We start from the raw sequence: 20,980 nt of genomic DNA, 5'->3' as shown, positions 1-20,980 counted from the left end.
CTGTTTCTAGAAGTAGGAAAATTTTGTTTACTGGAAAACTTACTCTCTTTTTAAAATATCGTATTGTGGGAAATCTCTATAATATTCCAAAGTAGAGAGAGTAGTCTTATATCCCACTGTAAGTTGTGTTAACAACTCGTGATCAGTATTATCTCATCTACATCCCTCCTATTCCCTCTCCCCCCACTCAGTTGTTGTAAAGCAAATCTCATGTCATTTCATCTGTAAATATATCAGTTTGTATTTCTAAAGGTAAGAACTCTTACCTTGCAATATCATCAAATATCTAGTCAGTGTTCAAATGTTTTATGACAGTTGTTTTGTTTTTTTTTTAAATCAGTATCGAACTGTGCCAACACAGTTTGTTGATTACTGTATCTCTTAGGGCTCAGTTGGTAAAGAATCCATCTGCAATGCAGGAGACCCCAGTTTGATTCCTGGTTCCAGAAGATCCATTGGAAATGGGATAGGCTACCCACTCCAGTTTTCTTGGGCTTCCCTTGTAGCTCAGCTGGTAAAGAATCCGCCTGCAATGCAGGAGACCTGGGTTTGATTCCTGGGTTGGGAAGATCCCCTGGAGAAGGGAAAGGCTATCCACTCCAGTATTCTGGCCTGGAGAATTTCATGGACTGTATAGTCCATGGGATTGCAAAGAGTCAGACATGACTGAGCGACTTTCACTTTCATCTCTTAGGTAGGGTGACCATATAATTTATTATCTAAACTAGGAAGCTTTTAGTAATGAAAGAGGACTCTATTAACAGTTACACTGGGATATCAGGCATGAACCAGTGTTATAATGGACAAGTTGGGGTGTCTGGTCACTCTACCTTTAACTATCTTTGGTTTTCCCATCCTCTTTTTCCTTTCCTTTTCTTCCTTGTATTTAATTTGTTGAAGCGACTGAGTTGTTTGTCCTTGTAGACTTTCCCACATTCTGGATTTTCCTGATTGCATCCCTGAGAAGTTATTTAACATGATCCTGTGACCTCTGTATTTCCTGTAAACTGTAGGTTAGATCTGATTCTAATTTGATTTGGGACCCTGGAGAAGAATACTTAACAGAAGTTGGTGCCGTGTACAGCTGTTAGGACTCAGGTCATGTCAGGTTTCCCTTTCTTTGATAGTAGTGGTCTTTGATAATTATTACTTACATCCGTTATTTTATTATGAGTTTGCAAAAAAGGTGATATCCCCATTGCTTTTCCATGTATTAGTTACAGTGTTTACACGAAAGGAATTCCCCCCTTTGTTACCTATTTGTTACCCTACGGTACAGGCTTCCCAGGTGGTGCTAGTGGTAAAGAATCCACATGCCAATGCAGGAGATGTAGGAGACCCTGGAGGAGGGCATGGCAACCCACTCCAGTTTCTTGCCTGGGAATCCCATGGACAAAGGAGCCTGGTGGTCTACAGTCAGTCCTTAGGGTCGCAAAGAGTCAGATACGACTGAAGTGACTTAGCACACATACTGCACCCTAAGGTACAGTTAGGTACTCTTACTCTTTTTTTCTTTTTTTAAAGAAATTTTATTGAGTATGGTTGGTTTACAATGTTGTGTTAGTTTCTGCTCTACAGCAAAGTGAATCAGTTATACATATACATATACCCCGCAGAAGGCAATGGCACCCCACTCCAGTACTCTCGCCTGGAAAATCCCATGGATGGAGGAGCCTGGTGGGCTGAAGTCCATGGGGTCGCTAAGAGTCGGACACGACTGAGCGGCTTCACTTTCACTTTTCATTTTCATGCATTGGAGAAGGAAATGGCAACCCACTCCAGTGTTCTTGCCTGGAGAATCCCAGGGACGGGGAGCCTGGTGGGCTACTGTCTATGGGGTCACACAGGGTTGGACATGACTGAAGCGACTTAGCAGTAGCATACATATACCCACTCTTGTTAAGATTCTTTTCACATAAAGGTCATTACAGATTATTGTGTAGAGTTACCTGTGCTATGGACTTCCTAGGTGGCGCCAGTGGTAAAGAACCCACCTGCCAGTGCAGGAGACTAAGAGACCTGGGTTCAATCCCTGGGTCAGGAAGATCCCCTGGAGAAGGGCATAGCAACCCACTCCCATATTCTTGCCTGGAGAATCCCGTGGATAGAGGAGTCTGGTGGGCTATACTTGTGCTATATAGTAGGTTCTTATTTGTTATCTATTTTATATATTGTTGTTGTTCTTCAGTTGCTAAGTTGTGTCCGACTCTTTGCAACCCCATGGACTGTAGCACGCCAGGCTTCTCTGTCCATCACTATCTCCCTGAGTTTCCTCAAACTCATGTCCTTTGAGGCAGTGATGCCATCCAACCATCTCATCCTTCTCCTCAATTTTTGTTGCCCCCTTCTCCTCAATTTTTCCCAGCATCAGGGTCTTTTCCAATGAGTCAGCTCTCCACATCAGGTGGCCAAAGTATTGGAGCTTCAGCATCAGTCCTTCCTATGAATATTCAGGGTTGATTTCCTTTAGGATTGACTGGTTTGATCTTGCAGTCCAAGGGACTTCCAAGAGTCTTCTCCAGCCCCCCAGTTCCAAAGCGTCAATTCCTCAGCGCTCAGCCTTCTTTATGGTCCAACTCTCACATCCATACATAACTACTGGAAAAAAACATAACTTTGACATTTTATGTATAGTAGTATATATATGTCAATGCCGGTCTCCCAATTTATCCCTCTCTTTTCTTTACCCCCTAGTAAGCATAAGATTGTTTTCTATATATGTGATCCTATTAGGTGCCCCTACTTTTTTTTTTTTCCTTTGCCACACTGTGCAGTATGCAGGATCGTAGTTTGCTGACCAGAAATCAAGCCTGTTCTCCCTGCAGTGGAAGTGCAGAGTCTTGACCACTAGACTATCAGGGAAGTCTCTAGGTACCCTTACTCTTGAGTCGACTTGGACTCTTTCCCGGACCTTCAACCTGATGCCCGAGTGTCACACACTTCCTTGATCAGTGTTTTATAACTATTGCTCTGTAGTGAAGATTGTTTAGCCATAAAAGTGAACTGGAGATTTTGTCTCTGTGAAAGCCCTCAGGGCTTGTCGTTTTAGTAACTGTTGACTGAACGTTCAGCTGAGCAAACCTTGGCTTGCTCTTTTGGCTCCTAGTAGTCATCCTTGGACAGGCGCCTTGTCGTAGAGACTCTGAGGTGGTACAAACTGATGTAGGTGCTCTGAGAGGTAATGACTGATCCAGGTAGCAGGAACTCAGTAGCCCCACAGCTGCAGAAGATAAATATTATTTGTTAAGCTCCTTTAGGAGGGCCTCTTGTAGCAGCTTCACTTTCATGCCCCTGGATGCTACAGGAGGAGGGGCCCCTGCTTATCCTGATTGCCCCAGGGACTAGGGTCCCTTTTCTGGTCTTGATAGATAGGATGCTCAGTCACTTCAGTTGTGTCCGACTCCCCACAACCCCATGGACTGCAGCCTGCCAGGCTCCTCCGTCCATGGGATTCTCCAGGCAAGAACACTGGAATGGGTTGCCATTTCCTTCTCCAGATAGATAGGATAGGCTGGGGATTAGAGAGTCTTTCTACTGAGGAACTAGTATACTAGGGGAAGAGTTAGAGAACACAAATAATTTTCACGATGATTCTAGGCACAGAAGAATTAATTTTCATGGTATGTCTTCAGAATAAATTCCTAGAATTGGGCATGCTGAGTTGAAGAATAAATGCATACATAGTTTTATAATTTTTAGACTTCATTCTTTTTAATGGCTGAATTAAAAAGAATGTGTTGTGTGTTTATTTTCTCTTTATCCATTCATCCATTCAGTATCTTATAATTTTATTTATAAAACATGTACATTTTTTCCTATTCAACTATTTTTTACTTTTGCAAGTTTTGATTCATTAATTTTTTATGCTATTTATGTATATTTCTGATGGTCTAAAACATTCTATCTTTGCAAGTCTTTTTTTTAGATTTCTATTAATTGATTTTTAACCTCTGGAAATTCATCTTCCCATTTTTTATTTTATTGGTTGGCTTTCTTAGCATTAGATTTTTTCAAGTGTTTTGGTTATTATTGTGACTGGTAATTTATTTTCTTTGTAGTTATTGCTCACATATGCAAGTCTGACCGTTTCATGTATTTCCATCTTATCCTCAGCTTCTTGAGTCTTTTTTTTTTTTTAACTTTCATTGGCCAGAGCTTCTGGTATTAGGTTCAGAAGTAGCAAGGAGGATAGGCACCCTTTTGTTTAGTTTTTGTTTTTTCCTTTGACCTTAAAAGAAATGTATCTTAAGTTTCTCTTTTGAGTATAATAATTTTCTTCTAAGTTTAGAGTAGAGATCCTTTATAAAATTAAGAAAATTTCTTAAATTTTTCTTTAAAACTTTCTTTGAGCTTTTCTTTAAATCCTGTTAAACTTTATCAAATACCTTTTCTCTCTTTTCTCTCCAAAATGTTTCTGCATTTCAAATATACAATATTAAAAATCATATTTGCTAGTATTACTGATCAGAATCAGTAATACTGATCTGAAAAGTCATCAGAAAAGTCTAAATATTGGAAAGCTGTCAAACTCCTGACATAAGTTCAAAATTATGATTTTTACTTAAAAGGTTGGATTTTATCATTGGCAATAAATACTGTCAGTTTCTTAAAATAATAGGCTTATTTTGTTCATGTCAAGAAACTCTTTGCAAAAACTTAAGTCTGAATTACTGTGAAATGGTGTTCATGAAAAAAGTGGCTCACAACTGAACCAACAGCACAAGTATCTTCTTTAAGGCACTCATTGTACTTTGATCATTCAGCAGTAAGTAGTGTTTTATGCATACTTCTTATTGTATCACACAGAGTATTTAAGAAATAGTCAAGATTTAATAGAATTAGTAATTTTTATTGTTTTGACAAGTACATTCTGAGTCAGTCTAGTTTAAGATTTTTTTTTTAAACTGCAAGTGAGTGGTGGTGAAAAATACTGAGAACATTTTAGTTTCATTTATGCTGAGGTGCCAGAAGTTTTACCCACTATTGGTGTTGCAGTATTACTCAGAATTAAAACATATATGCTTATAAAGGAAATGAATCTACAACTTTCATAGGGTATTGTTATTCATCTTTGAATTAAAGTTATACTGATGTCATAAAACAACTTAGGCAGCTTTCCAACTTATTCAGTTTTCTAGTACAAGTTTATAATAAGCCAAGGATTACTTGTTGCTTCTAAGTTTGTTAATTATCTCCTGTAGAGAGCTACTTGGCTTGTGGTGGGAGTCATGTGGTGATGCACAATACATTCTGTAATGGAAGGTTATATAAAATTCAGTGCCAGTTTATGGAAACCAGTCTTTAATTCTGCCCTGGAGAACTCAATAAGGGCTTAAGAGAGAAGGAAATTTCTTGAGTGGGGAAGAGAATAATTAACATATACTTGTCAGGTAGACATTTGAAACAAGGGTAGAAGGAGAAGCAATAGATGTGCATGGGAGTGGAGACATAATGGCATGGGCCTGTTTAGTATTGCGGTGTAGACCATCTAGAGGATGGATTTGTGGGGAGGTGATGATGAGTAGAACAGATCGGCAGGGGGTTGGCCATATCATGAAGGGCAGTGAATGGCATGCTAATAACTAATTTAGGTATTTATTTATTTAACTGTGACAGTTGTCAGAGAATTTTGAGCAGAGGGGTGAGATGATCACTTGCTAGTTTCCTTTAAACTATGATGACCTAGGATAGAACCATGGTTGTACCAATTAAAATGCAGTGTAATTATTGTGATTACATTACTGATTGCTGCAAATTTCTTTTCCTACCCCAACTATCCCTTTCTTCTTCACTTAACATATGTGAAAACCACTGTCATTTTAAATTTAATTTTTATTTTGTTGAAGTAATCTATGGACCTAATTTCAAAAGCCATTGACTTCTTTAAGGCTTATAAGAGAAAACTAAATATTCTCTTATCCCACTCTTACCATCCTTGATTTTTGCTTCTCAAAAATAAGCACTTTAAATTATTTCATCTAAAAACAAAAAAAGAAAAAACCAAACAAAAAATAATTTCATCTATAATCAATTCAATTATGACTTCATAACTGTTACCCTAGTTGAGTCATTGTATGCAGTGATTATGTTTATTTTACAACTTTTTGTTTTCTCGAGGGTAATAATTACCTCACTTTTGCCTTGCTTTATATTTTCTGCAGAAGTCATTTGCTCATCCCTGAATTTTCCATCAGAAGGTAAAATGCAGGAGGTTACACTCGATGATCTAATCCTCCCTCTCACTCTCCCCGCTGCGTCATCACTCCTAGAACCCTCTCATCTTCCGCTCCAGTCTAGGCTGACTGTTTTCGAGTCTTCTTGCATAGTTGGCATCATGGTATTACCAGTACCTCTTTCCACTGTGAAGTCTAATACATTCCTGTGATTTTCTGCCTTCCTCTTAGTCATATCGTTCATTTTAGTAGAGCATAGACACCCAGATTCTTTTTTTTTTTTTAAAAGATACCTCTTATAAATGGTATCATATTATAATTATCTTTGGGATGAAATCCATGTCCCCTGTATCGCCAGGAGGATTCTTGTCCACTGTATCACCAACAAAGTCCCAGATTCTTTTTTTAAAAGGCACCTATGTTCAGTAAATGTTGCCTGAGCTCTTTTCCTTCACATATCTAATTTTCTTCAGCTGCAAGCCTCTGAAGGCCAGTGTTTGATTACATTCATTCCAGCACTCGGCCCAGAACCTTGCGATTAATTATCACTAAAAACGACTGGGATATTGAGGTTTGATTACTGAAAGTTGGGGCTCGGCTCTACGAGTGGCCATTGTATCCATGACTGCCTCATAGAAACAGAATTGTGTTCTGATCTTCTCTATTACGGAAACTTGGGCGCAGGCCAGACAGCTGGGCCATTTATTGAGGGAGGAGGCAGGAAAGAAGGGTTGTTACTAATTCAGGGTTTAACCTGGATATTGAACAAACATATGGAGTGACTGCAAGATATTCTGTGATTCCCTTTAACCACTAACTCTCAAAGAAACTGATCTGGAAATGTAACCTGATAGTGGGCTTCTTATTTGGTACTTTTAAAGAAATTTGGAAGCATGGGAACTAGTAAAGGCAAACCAAATATACCACAACTTCCCAGATACTATGTAATCAGGGATAGCGCAAGACAACTTCATTTACCAAGGCCCGTATTTGTAGTAGAAGTGTACTCCATTCAAAGAAAAAATATCTCTAGTCTCATTGGCCACTTTCCTTTGATCACCAAGACATGCAGTGCTCTAAGAATGCATTACAGGACCATTCTCTCCCATTCATTAGTCATCCAAACAATAATATCTCTGTGTTTCAGGTTCCTTATCTGTATAAATAGGGTTATAGTAGTACCTACTTCATCAGAGAAGGCAATGGCACCCCACTCCAGTACTCTTGCCTGGAAAATCCCATGGACGGAGGAGCCTGGTAGGCTGCAGTCCATGGGGTCGATAGGAGTTAGACACGACTAATCGACTTCACTTTCCCTTTTCCCTTTCATGCATTGGAGAAGGAAATGGCAACCCATTCCAGTGTTCTTGCTTGGAGAATCCCAGGGACGGGGAGCCTGCTGGGCTGCCGTCTATGGGGTCGCATAGAGTTGGACATGACTGAAGTGACTTAGCAGCAGCAGCAGTACCTACTTCATAGGATGTGAGATACTACATACAGTGCTTTCAACAGTGCCCAGGTAGCACTTAGTAAATACTAGCTATTATGATTATTGTTTTAAATGCATAGCTAAATTCAGTAGAATGTGAGGAAAAGCCCAAGAGACCTCAATCTAAGAATGAAAACAACACCTAACAGTGGAAACCAGTGTTGGAACTTCCAAGAAACAGGGCCAGGGAGGAAGCTGTGCTGTGTTATATTAGTCCTGAGATCTTTAGGGGAAAGAGGGTGAGGCCTTGGGCTTGTTTAGGATAGGGAGACTCTAAGTTAGGGTAGAATTAAGACCTCATGTATAATTAGGATTCTTCAAGGGCTTTACCCTTAGTGTAGGAATGGACTGGGAAAAATTTTGTCCACTGACATGGAGAGATGAAATGAAGTTCTTTAATCTCATCTGGGTTTTAAATAGGTTCTTAATAAGAAAGAAGAAAAAGTCTCTTTGAGAATTTTAAACTATAAACCTTTATTCAACTGAATTTGGGACCTAGAGTTTATACCATATGTTTAGTCTTAAGAGCTGATTCTAGGCTGTAAAGAGCTCTGACAGATCTGTCCAAAACAAATTCAAAGAGATTTTAAAGACATACCTTCAAATCAGGTAGCACAATATTCCCGTGAAGCCACACTAATGGTGAGTTTATAGTACAAAATGATAGACTATACAAGGAAGCAAGCCACTATAAGTGAAATCAATAGAAAAAAGGAACAGTAAGATTAGGTCCCTATGAACTTAAAAGTGGCATTATGAATAAAAACCATAGAATAAGTAAATTTAAAGCGAATAACAATGTAAATGGAGATAGAAATGAGAGAACAAAAAATATTTAATTTTAAAAGATCAGGCAAATTTCAAAAAAATGCTAATTAGAATTTAAGGAATTAAATACAGTGCAACATTGAATTTGAAAACTCAGTAGTCAGGTCATATAGTAGAGCTGTAGACAAAGCTAGAAAAATTTTATCTAAATGAAGCACAGAGATGGAAAAGGTATAAAATATGAATGAGAACTAAGAAATATGGAGGATACAATAACAAGGTCCAATATAGAAAATAGAGAAATGGGGAAAAGGCAGTATTTAGAGATAATGACTGAGACCAGAATTGATTAGAAACCAAAACAACATCATGGAGCACAAAAGGTATAAATAAATCTCCATCTAGATACACTGCAGTAAAATTTCAGAACCAAAAACAGAGGTCTTAAAAGAACTAGAGAACCCTTAAGAATTCACAAAAGCTAAAGGTGCTCCTATGAATGAGTTCAGCAAGGACATTTACCTAAGGAAATTGAAAACATAATGTACACACAAACACACAGCTATTCATAACAACATCATTTAAAATAGCTAAAAAGTAGAAACCACCCAAGTGTCCATCAGTTTATGAATGGATGAATTAAATGTTTGTATATTCTTCACACAACAGAGTATTATTCAATCATGAAAAGAAATGAAGTACAAATACTTCATTGTGGATGAAACGTGCTAAGTAGAAGAAGCCAGAGTCAAGGCCACATGACATATGATTCCGTTCATGTGAGATATCTAGAACAGGTGGAATCCATAGAGACAGAAGTTCTTTGGTGGTTGCCTGGGAAGAGGGGTAGGAAAGATGGGAATGGAGAGTGACTGCTTTATGGTACAGGGGTTCTTTTGGAATAATGAGAACGTGCTGGAATTAGCAGTGGTGGCTGCACACTGGGGAGTGTATTAAAAACCACTAAATTGTACATTTTCAAAGGTTGAATTCTGTGATATGTGTAAATAAGTAAGTGAAAGTCGCTCAGTCATGTCCGACTTTGTGCGACCCTATGGACTATATAGTCCATGGAATTTTCCAGGCAAGAATACTGAAGTTGGTAGCCGTTCCCTTCTCCAGGGGATCTTCCCAACCCAGGGATTAAAACTGATCTCCTGCATTGCAGGTGGATTCTTTATCAGCTGAGCCACCAGGGAAGCTGTGAGATGTGAATTATATCTAAAAAAAAATTTTGATTTAAAAGAAAGCAGAGAGAAAAGAAAAATTAACTACAAAGGAACAACAGTCCTGAGAGCAAGCTTCTCAGCAGCAATAACAGGAGCCATAAGACAATGGACCATCCTTAAGGTATTGAGAAAAAAGGTACTCTCGACAAGAGGTTGTAGAATTCCATACTTGTGGAAGTCATTGAGAAAACTAAAGCCATCTTCAGACAATGACATTGAGAAGGTTTATCAATATTAGATTTTCAGTGAAATAATTGTGAAGAAAAGAAGAAAGAAGAAAGTTGTGAAATCCAGGAGGGAATGCTGACCAAAGAAACTGGAAATATGAGTAAATCAATGCAAGCAGTTACTGTATGAAACAGTAATTACTAATTTGGTATTGTAAAAGCAAGATAGACCGGAAGCACTGGACCAAATAACATGTATATTAGAAGGGTCAAGGAGAACTGGAGTTAAGTTATCCTTAGACCTAAGACTTAGACTCCTGTTAAGACAAGAATGCCTATTAAAAGTTTAGTAACAATAACTGTGTATAAAAAATGTATTATTTCCAAACCAGTAGAGTAGGAGTTAAAAAATACTTTATTAATCCAAGGAGAGCTGCCATCCCCCAAAAAGGCAAAATAAGGGGGATTCTTGGGGCAGGTCACAGTGTTGCACAGGGAAATGTGGAAGGTGACACTGGAGGAGGTAAGGGGTATTTGCCATGGTGTAAGTGGAGGAAGGGCATTCCAAGTGGAGGGAACAGTTGGTGCAGTGGTCCAAGTAGCTTGGTGTCTCCATGTGAAGTTAGCAACCTTTGCGAGGTTTTGGGCAAATGGATGAAATCGTCTGATGTATGTTTTAAAAGGATCACAGTGTCTGCTTGTGTTGAGAACAGACTGGCAATAGGAGACAGGAGTAAATTACAGAGACTAGTTAGGAAGCTGTTGAAATAATCCAGGCAGAAGACAAATAGTGGATTTATCTCCAAGCAGCAACCTTTGTTGACTGAGAGAACATGCATTTTCTCCTGCTCTATCTTCTTGGGACTTCCCTGGTAGCTCAGCTGGTAAAGAATCTGCCTGCAGTGCAGGAGATCTGGGTTCGATCCCTGGGTTGGGAAGATCCCCTGGAGAAGGGAACAGCTACCCACTCTAGTATTCTGGCCTGGAGAATTTCATGGACTGTATAGTCCATGGGGTCGCAAAGAGTCAGGCACGACTGAGCAACTTTTACTTTACTAGCTTCTCAGTCTTTACAGGGACATCATCCTAGTTGTTACTCTGAAATAGCACCTGGAAGTGCATGACCTTAAATGGTTCCAGATTCTTGTCTATCTTATTGATCACAGTTAATGAAGCAGAAGTGGTCTTTTCCACACTCTTAATTCAGAAAGGAAATAGCCATGTAGTAGTCAATTCATTACCAAGTACTTAGATCCCTAGCAGCAGCTGGACTTCTGAAACTGAGAGGCTGGAGATTAGAGGCACTGAGGGGTCCGCAACCGTGTATCCTACTGTATATTCCTTCAAACTGGGAAACAGACTTCCTAAATATTTGATTTGAGTACCTGCTAGTTGCTGAGGGAAGGGATTTTTGAAGGCTGGGCGGTCTCCAAATATGGTCACAGTTCAGCAGTTTCACAGAGCTTGCACAGGGTGCCTTAGTACTTGCTCCCACTATCCATGGTGGGGTGACCATGGTGAAGCAAGTAGTAAGATAAAGTACCAGACCTTGCTGTGAGTGACCAAGTGACTGGCATGGTAGTGGGCAGCAGTCTGGCTTAACTCAGTCCTTGCAATGGGCAGCAGAGCATCAGCTCAGGGGCTTCCAGGTTGCCTTCCATCAGCTGAGAGTTGGTGTGGCTAACTCTGTAAACATCCGGTACCTTAATCTTCTGGAATGGAAAAATGAAGACCCGCCCTTTATCATCTAGGATCCTGGGGAAGTGGCCAGTGCTTGTTGAAATGGAAAAATTAGGCAGTTCTTGCTTTGGATCTCAGCTGAGTCATGACATCCGTACCAGGGTGTCTGACCTTTTTTTTTTTTCTTCCCCTGGCAGCTGTTGCAGATTTGCCAAGTGAGATTATATGTACCTTCATAAAAAGGCGTGTGGCCTAGAAATGTGATCTTTAGTGTTTTGAATCTAATTCAAATTTTAATAAGACCATGACAAATGAAATGAGAATCAGTTGTCTGTCCCTGCCATTTCGAGAGATCTTTGTTTTCATACAAGAGAAGTTTGGACATAGTTTGGATATACCTTACATATGTCAGGTGTATAAGTGTCCTCTTCTATTATAATTCTTGTAACAAATTATACTCATCCATTCATCCACTTAACAGATTTATTGAGAGTCCGCCATGTGCCAGGCAGAGTTCTCAGCACTGCAAAATATAGCAATAAACAAAGCCTGTGCAGACTGATCTCACAGAGCTTAAGATTCTAAGACAGCAAACAGAATGAATGAGAAATGCATAGTATGTTACATAATGGCAAGTGCTATTGAGGAAAATATATCAGGAAAGGAGGAGAAGAGTATTTGGGAGGGTGGATGTTACCATTTTAAATAGAATGGTCAAAGGAAAATCCATTCAGAAGATTGAACTTGAGCAAGACCTGAAAGAGGAGGGAGCAAGTCATGAGGGAAACGGGCAAAGGAAGCCTCCTTTGGGAAAGCCCTGAGGCAGTGGTACACTTGGCATGTTCTAAGAGAAGTGAGGAGGCCCACGTGGCTGAAGTAGAGTGAGCATGAGGGACAGAGGTAATGGAGATCCAGGCCATGTACAGCTTGTCGGCCATTGTAAGAACATTGGCTTTTACTCTCCCTGAGACAGAGTTTTAGGCAGAAAAGTGACTTTGATGTTATTTACATTAAAAAGTATATAGCTTTATTGAAGTGTGGTTGAAATATAATAGGCTGTACATATTTAAAATGTACAATTTGGGACTTCCCAGGTGGACCACTGGTTGAGAATCCACCTTGTAGTGTAGGGGACATGGATTTGACTCCTGGTCTGGGAACTAAGATCCCACATGCCATGGAGCAGCTAAGCCCATGCACCACAGCTACTGAGCTTGCATGCTCTGGAACCTGTGTGCCACAATTAGAGAGCCTGTGCACCTCAGTGAAAGATCCCACATAATGCAAATAAGATTCTGCTTGCCCCAACTAAGACCCGATGTAGCCAAATAAATAATAAATACAAATGAATGGTGCAGTTTGATGGATCTTGATATATGTATGCATCTCTGAAACCATTTGTACAATAATCATTCAAGACAATAAACGTATCTGCAGCTCCTGGATGTCCTTACGCCTCATTATAATACGTCCCCTGCCTCTGGTCAGGAAGCCTGTTATCTGTTGTCTGTCCGTATAGGTTAATGTTTTCTTGAATTTTATATAAATGGAATTGTTCAGTATGTACTCTTTTATGTCTGGCTTCTTGATTTCAGCATAATTATTTTGAGATTCATTTATTGTGTGTATCAATAGCTCATACATTTTTATTGCTGAGTAGTAGTCCATTTTTTGGATATATTATGATTTGTTTATCTGTTAGTGAACATTTGAGGTGATTTCCAGGTTTTTGGCTGTCACAGGTAATAAACAGCATATGGTCAGGTCCTGCTCTTTTATCCAATCTATCAGTCTTTGTTTTAGCTGAATATATATTTAGAACATTTGCATTTTATGAGATTATTAATGTAATTGATGAAAGTGAAAGAGGAGAGTGAAAAAATTGCCTAATGCTCAGCATTCAGAAAACTAAGATCATGGCATCTGGTCCCATCACTTCATGGCAAATAGATGGGGAAACAGTGGCTGACTTTATTTTTCTGGGCTCCAAAATCACTGCAGATGCTGATTGAAGCCATGAAATTAAAAGATGCTTACTCCTTGAAAGGAAAGTTATGACCAACTTAGCATATTAAAAAGCAGAGACACTACTTTGTCCACAAAGGTCCGTCTAGTCAAGGCTATGGTTTTTCCAGTGGTCATGTATGGATGTGAGAGTTGGACTGTGAAGAAAGCTGAGTGCTGAAGAATTGATGGTTTTGAACTGTTGGTGTTGGAGAAGACTCTTGAGCGTCCCTTGGACTGCAAGGGGATCCAACCAGTCCATCCTAAAGGAGATCAGTCCTGGGTGTTCATTGGAAGGACTGATGTTGAAGCTGAAACTCCAATACTTTGGCCACCTGATGTGAAGAGCTGACTCATTTGAAAAGACTCTGATGCTGGGAAAAATTGAGGGCAGGAGGAGAAGGGGACAACAGAGGATGAGATGGTTGGATGGCATCACCGACTCAATGGACATAGGTTTGGGTGGACTCTGGGAGTTGATGATGGACAGGGAGGCCTGATGTGCTGCGGTTCATGGGGTCGCAAAGAGTCGGACACGACTGAGCGACTGAACTGAATGTAACTGGATTTAAATCTATCCTCTTGCTTATCATTTTCTGTTTAGCCCAGCTATACTTGTTCTTTTTCTGCCTTCCTTTAAGTAAGTAAGTAAGTGTTAGTCTCTCAGTCATGCCTGACTCTTTGTGACCCCATGGACTGCAGCCCACCAGGCTCCTCTGTCCATGACATTTTCCAGACAAGAATACTGGAGTGGGTTGCCATTTCCTTCTCCAGAGGATCTTCCCAACCCAGGGATCGAACCCGGGTCTCCTGCACTGCAGGCAGATTCTTTACCTACTGAGCTACTGTGAGTCCATTTTATTTCCTTTATTGGCTTATTAACTATCCGTTCAGTTCAGTTCGGTTGCTCAGTCATGTCTGACTCTTTCCAACCCTATGGACTGCAGCTTGCCAGGCTTCCCTGTCTATCACCAACTCCTGGAGCTTTCTCAAACTCATGTTCATCAAGTTGGTGATGCCATCCTCTGCTGTCCCCTCCTCCTCCTGCCTTCAATCTTTCCCTGCATCAGGGTCTTTTCCAATGAGTCGGTTTTTCTCATCAGGTGGCCAAAGTTTTGGAGCTTCAGCATCAGTCCTTCCAACAAATATTCAGGGTTGATTTCCTTTAGGATGGACTGGTTGGATCCCCTTGCAGTCAAAGGGACTCTCAAGAGTCTTCTCCAACACCACACTTTAAAAGCTTTAATTCTTCAGTGCTCAGCTTTCTTTATGATCCAACTCTCACATCCACAGTTGGCTCCTGAAAAAAACCATAGCTTTGACTATATGACCTTTGTTGGCAAAGTAGTGTCTCTGCTTTTTAATATGCTGTCGGTTTGTTTTTCTTCCAAGAAGCAAGCGTCTTTTAATTTCATAGCTGCAGTCACCATCTGCAGTGATTTTGGAGCCCAAGAAATTTTAGGAGCCTGACCTCTATACTTTATTTTTCTTTTGCACTACTTGCGTTAGTGTTTAAAATGTAAAATTTTAACTTCTAGTTTATCTTGCTGCTGCTGCTGCTGCTAAGTCACTTCAGTCGTATCCGACTCTGTTCAACCTCATAGATGGCAGCCCACCATCTCTGGGATTCTCCAGGCAAGAACACTGGAGTGGGTTGCCATTTCCTTCTCCAATGCATGAAAGTGAAAAGTAAAAGTGAAGTCGCTCAGTCGTGTCCGACTCTTTTCGACCCCATGGACTGCAGCCTACCAGGCTCCTCTGTCCATGGGATTTTCCAGACAAGAGTACTGGAGTAGGGTGCCATTGCCTTCTCCACTAGTTTATCTTAAGGTAGTATTATACCACTTCATACTTAATGTAAGAGCTTCATAGTAGTATACTTCCATTCTCCCCTCCCAGCCTTGCTGATATGGCTATTCTGCATGCATTTTATATCTACATATGTTGCAACCTAGACAGCATATTAAAAAGCAGAGACATCACTTTGCTGACAAAGGTCCAAATACTCAAAGCTATGGTTTTTCCAGTAGTCATGTATGGATGTGAGAGTTGGACCATAAAGAAGACTGAGCACTAAAGAACTGATGCTTTCAAATTTTGGTGCTGGAGAAGACTCTTGAGAGTCCCTTGGACTGCAAGGAGATCCAACCAGTCAATCCTAAAGAAAATCAACCCTGAATATTCATTGGAAGGACTGATGCTGAAGCTAAAGCTCTAATACTTTGGCCACCTGATGTGAAGAGCCAACTCATCGGAAAAGACCCTGATGCCAGGAAAGATTGAAGGCAGGAGGAGAAAGGGGCGACAGAGAATGAGATGGTTGTATGGCATCACTAACTCGATGGACATAAGTTTGAGCAACTCCAGGAGATAGTGAAGGACAGGGAAGCCTGGCGTGCTGTAGTCCATGGGGTCACAAAGAGTCTGACACAACTGAGCAACTGAACAACAGCAATGAACAACAGTGTTGTAAACCCCACAGTAAATTATTGTGTTTCCATTAAAATTCAAGAAGAGTTTTGGGTTTTTTTGTTTGTGTTTTGTGCCCAGAGGCTTTTGGGAATCTTAGTTTCTCAATCAGGGATTGAACCTGTGCCTCTTGCAGTGAAAGCGCAGAATCCTAACCACTGGACTGCCAGGGAAGTCTCAAGAAGAGATTTTAAAAATAAAAAAAGAAAAATGGTTTATGTTTATCATTTTTGGTGCTTTTCTTTGTGTAGATACAGATTTCCATCTAGTATAATGTTCCTTCTGCCTGAAGGACTTTCTTTAACACTTATTATAGTGCAGATCTGTTGATAAGGGGATATTTCAGCTTTTGTGTGTCTGAAAAGTCTTTATTTGGACTACCTTTTTTGAAAGATATTTTCACTTGGTATTGAATTCTAGATTCAGTGCTTTAAGACATTTCTTCACTGTCTTCTGGCTTGCATCTTTTTCCAAGCAGAATTTTGTTGTCATTGTTATCTTTATTCTTTTGTGTTATGTAATTTTTATATCTGGCAGCTCTTAAGATTTTATCATCAATTTTAAGTAATTTGATTGTGATATGCTTTGGATACTTTTCTTCATGTTTCTTGTGCTTGGGGTTCATTGAGCCAGTTAGATCTGTGAGTTTATAATTTTCAAATTTGGAGAATTTTCAGCAGTTATTTCTGCAAATATTTTTTCTGTTTCTCCCTTTCAGGGACTAATGACACAGTGCTTGGCAGCAGTTATTGCACAGCTCCCTGGTGCTCTTTCCATTTAAAAGTTCCCTTTTCTCTGGCACTGAAACATGTATATTACCATATGTAAAATAGATGACCAGTGCAAGTTCAATGCATGAAGCAGGGCGCTCAGAGCCCGTGCTCTGGGACAACCCAGAGGGATGGGGTGGGGAGGAAAGTGGAGGGGGAGTTCAGAATGAGGGGGACACATGTACACCCTTGACTGATTCATGTCGATGTATGGCAAAACCCACCACAATATTGTAAAGTAATTAGCCTCCAATTAAAATAAATAAATTTTAAAAATGAAAAAAGTTCTCTTTTTTTTGTTTCATTTTGCATAGTTTTTTTTTCTCACTGTATCTAGGATCGCACATCTTTCTTCTGCAGTGCTTTATCTTCTGTTAATGCCATCCTGTTTAATTTTCATCTTAGACTATTAATCTCTGAAAGTCCTATTTGGATTTTTAAAAGTATCATCCATAATCTCTCCTTAATATGCTACACTTTCCTGTGCCTCACTGAAAATATAGGGGCTTCCCCATTGGTCCAGTGGTTAAGAATCCGCCTCCAATGCAAGGGATGAGGGTTCAATTCCTGGTCAGGAAACTAAGATCCCATTTGCTGCGTGGCAGTTAAACCCGCACATCACAACTAGAGAGAATCCTGCATGTCCCAACGAAGATCCACACAGCTAAAAATAAATAAATTTTTATAAAGGAAAAAAAAAGGATGTTTAGAAAATATGGAATATAGTTATAATGATTTTATTATTTCTCTTCTACTAATTCTGTGTGTGCCATCTCTGGATCTGTTATTTCTACTCTCCCCCACTCCCCTACACCACATCATGGGTCATATTTCCTCCTTTTTTCCATGCCTAGTAATTTTTATTGTGTACCAATTACTGATTTTGACTTTGTTTGACAGAGTGTGTTTTTTTTGTTTTTTTTTTTGTTTTTTGCTTCTTTCAATATTATTTTTGAGCCTTATTCTGGGACACAGTTAAATTACTTGGAAATAATTTGATCTTTTAAGGATTGCTTTTAAGCTTTGTTAGGTAGGACCAGGTCAGCATTTGGACTAATTTTTCCTTGCTAGTGTCTTGTGAATAACCAGGTTTTCCCCCTCTGTCTGGTGGAAACACAAACTGTTCCCAACCCTGTTTGAGTACCAGGGGTGATTCCACCTGCTCTTTTTCTTAAGAAGTTTCCTCCACCCCCAGGTTCTGTGCAGGCCATCTTCTCCCTGTGCTGTTGTGGGCATGTCTTTCCAGGTAGTAAGCCCAGGCAGTTGTAGGACTCACCTTGTTTGTTTCCCTTCTCTTTAAGTGATCACTGTCCTACATTGCTTGTTGTCTAATGTCTGAAAACTGTTTCATTTTTTCATCCTGCTTGGAAGAATAAAAGAGAATTCACTAAAAACCACATTCGAGCTCATGGTTCTATGGAATGGGTAGAATTGAGTAAGTTAAAGAGGGAGGGCATACCTGTTGAAGAAGGTACTGTGAGCCCTAGTACAGGAGACCTTGGGTGTCTTTCTGCTCAAGATCCTCTCGGTCCAAATAAGCTTTCTAAGGGTTAATGTGATTTCATATGTACATTCCATAAAGTATGACAAACCTAGACAGAGTATTAAAAACCAGAAATGACATTTTGCCAACAAAGGTCTGTCTAGTCAAAGCTATGGTTGAACTGAACTGAACTGATAGTTAATAAACCAGTAAAGGAAATAAAATGGACTCACAGTAGCTTTGACCAGAAGGGGCACTTGGGGACTTTCTGGGGTAATAGAATCACTGTCTTTTGTTTTGGATGTGTTATATAAATGGGTACAGTTGTCAGGGCTCATTGAACAGAACACCTAATTGAATATAAATTGAATCCCAATTTGTTTTTTAGAAGAGGAAGTTATAACTGTTGAATGATGTTGAGAGGTTACATAAGACAAGGATTGAGAATTGACTGTTGTTAGTGATGACCTTCGGAGAAGGCAATGGCACCCCACTCCAGTACTCTTGCCTGGAAAATCCCATGGACGGAGGAGCCTGGTATGCTGCAGTCCATGGGGTCGGTAAGAGTTGGGCACGACTGAGCGACTTCACTTTTACTTTTCACTTTCATGCATTGGAGAAATGGCAACCCACTCCAGTATTCTTGCCTGGAGAATCCCAGGGACAGAGGAGCCTAGCGAGCTGTCATCTATGGGGTTGCACAGAGTCGGACACGACTGAAGCGACTTAGCAGCAGTGATGACCTTGATAATAGGCAAGAAAGATGTTGATTATCTAGTCTAGAGTGGGTTAAATAGAGAATAGAAGGGCCTTCCTTTGTGGCTCAGTGGTAAAGGAGTCACTTCCCAATATGGGAGATGAGTTCGATCCCTAATCAGGGAGGATCCCACATGCCTCAGAGCAACTAAGACCATGCTCTGCAACAAGAGAGGCCACGGCAATGAGAAGCCCACGTACCACAGCTGGAGAGTGCCCCCCCCTCCACAACTGGAGAAAAACCTGTGCAGCAACAAAGACCCAGCACAGCCAAAAATAATTTAAAAAAAAAAAAGAGAGATAATAGGAAATGAGATATGAGGATAACAAGTACAGAATCCCTACATGGACTTTTTCCTAAACAGGGGAGCAAAGTTGGGAGAGGTCTATGAAAGTTTTTATTCTAATTTTCTTGATATGTAAGAAATTACAGCATGTTTTTATGATGATGAGAATGACCCAGTAGGATGTAGAAGTTTGTGTTATAGGAGAAGGAAGACAGTGGAGGTACAGACTTCTTGAATAGCGAGTCAGGGAGTTGACTTTCATAGCAACATGGTCTTCTGCTGTTGTTGATGGGAAAGTCAGTATAGTATATGTATACAGATTCAGGCTGATAGATTTAAAAAAAATTATTTATTTTTGACTGAATCAGAGCTTAGCTGAGACATTCAGGATCTTTTGTTGTGACACACGGGCTCTAGCTGTGGCATGTGGACTCCAGAGCACACAGGCTCAGTAGTTATGGCACATGGGCTTAGTTGCCCCACAGCGTGTGGGGATCTTAGTTGCCTGACCAGGGATCAAACTTGCGTCCCCTGCACTGGAAGGCGGATTCTTAACTACTGGACCACGAGGAAATTCTCCAGGCTAGTAAGATTTGGGGGAGCAGAAATATGTAGTACTTCTTTTTGTTTTGATTCTTTTTACCCCTAGTTGAATAAAAAGCCAAGTCAGCAGATGAGGATAGGATTTGGGGAACTGAAGAAGTACTGGAGGTTTGGGGAGAAGATGTGAATTAGTCTTGAGTTGTGAGTTGTCTTGGAGAGAGAGTGCGTTACCTAAGTAGATGTAGTATGGATCCACTTGATATTTATCATCATAAACATAAAGAAACCCCAGCCAGGATGATTTTGGATTTTTCTTCATTCACCATCGGCCGCCCAAGTGCAGTTGCAAAATAGATGGAAAGTTGGGTTTAAAAGGATTGGAATTTTCACCAGGACTGTGGTGTCCTAGGGGATAGCAAGGTTTCAGTTAGAGCCAGAATTGAAACTGAATGTTGAGAAAATAAGTTAAGGTTATAGTTTGCTGATGACAGACTGAGTTCAGGGAGGCATGGTGTAAGCTTTCTTTCTTTCTTTTTTTAAGATTAAGGAGTAGAGGGAGACTGTGTCAAATTAGAGATGGAAGGCTTGGGCCTTTGGTGGTAATTGGGGGTAATAAGGGCATGTGAGATGTGATCGGATGATTCCTGATGGTTTCTTAGGGACAGGTTTGTGTCATTTCTAATCATAATCTCTTGAGATTGATCACAATCCTTCCAGCGATTCCTTATCACATTTCCAATAGTTCTTTACAGCAGTCTGGCAGCCCCACAGAGTCTGGCTGCAGTCTATACCCATAGCTTCTATACCCTACTTTTTTCCTTGTCATTTTCCCCTCCTGCCACCTACTTGAGTTCTTTGCTGTTTCTTAAACATTCTGTCTCTTTCTTCATATCACTGTTTACTGCCATTTGAGGACAGAGATTTTCTTTTGTTCTCTACGGCTTCCCTTGCACCTGGAATGGTGCCTGATGTGCAGTTAATGTTCAGTAAATATTTGTGTGAAAGAAAATGAAGTCCCTCAGTCGTGTCCAACTCTTTGCGACCCCATGGACTGTAGCCTGCAAGGCTCCTCCATCCATAGGATTTTCCAGGCTAGAGTACTGGAGTGGGTTGCCATTTCCTTCTCCAGGGCATCTTCCCGACCCAGGGATTGAACCCAGGT

General features: G+C 40.2%; 1 protein-coding gene across 8 annotated transcripts in view; it reads left to right on the top strand.

Annotated features, from left to right (window-relative positions):
• Positions 1-20,980, top strand: part of MAST2 (microtubule associated serine/threonine kinase 2) — a 207,402-nt gene that overhangs the window by 123,554 nt on the left and 62,868 nt on the right. The window lies entirely within an intron of this gene.

The sequence above is a fragment of the Bos javanicus genome, chromosome 3 (genome assembly GCF_032452875.1).
Source record: "Bos javanicus breed banteng chromosome 3, ARS-OSU_banteng_1.0, whole genome shotgun sequence".
In the NCBI taxonomy this organism is placed as follows: domain Eukaryota; kingdom Metazoa; phylum Chordata; class Mammalia; order Artiodactyla; family Bovidae; genus Bos; species Bos javanicus.
This window is presented reverse-complemented; position numbering and strand designations above follow the sequence as displayed.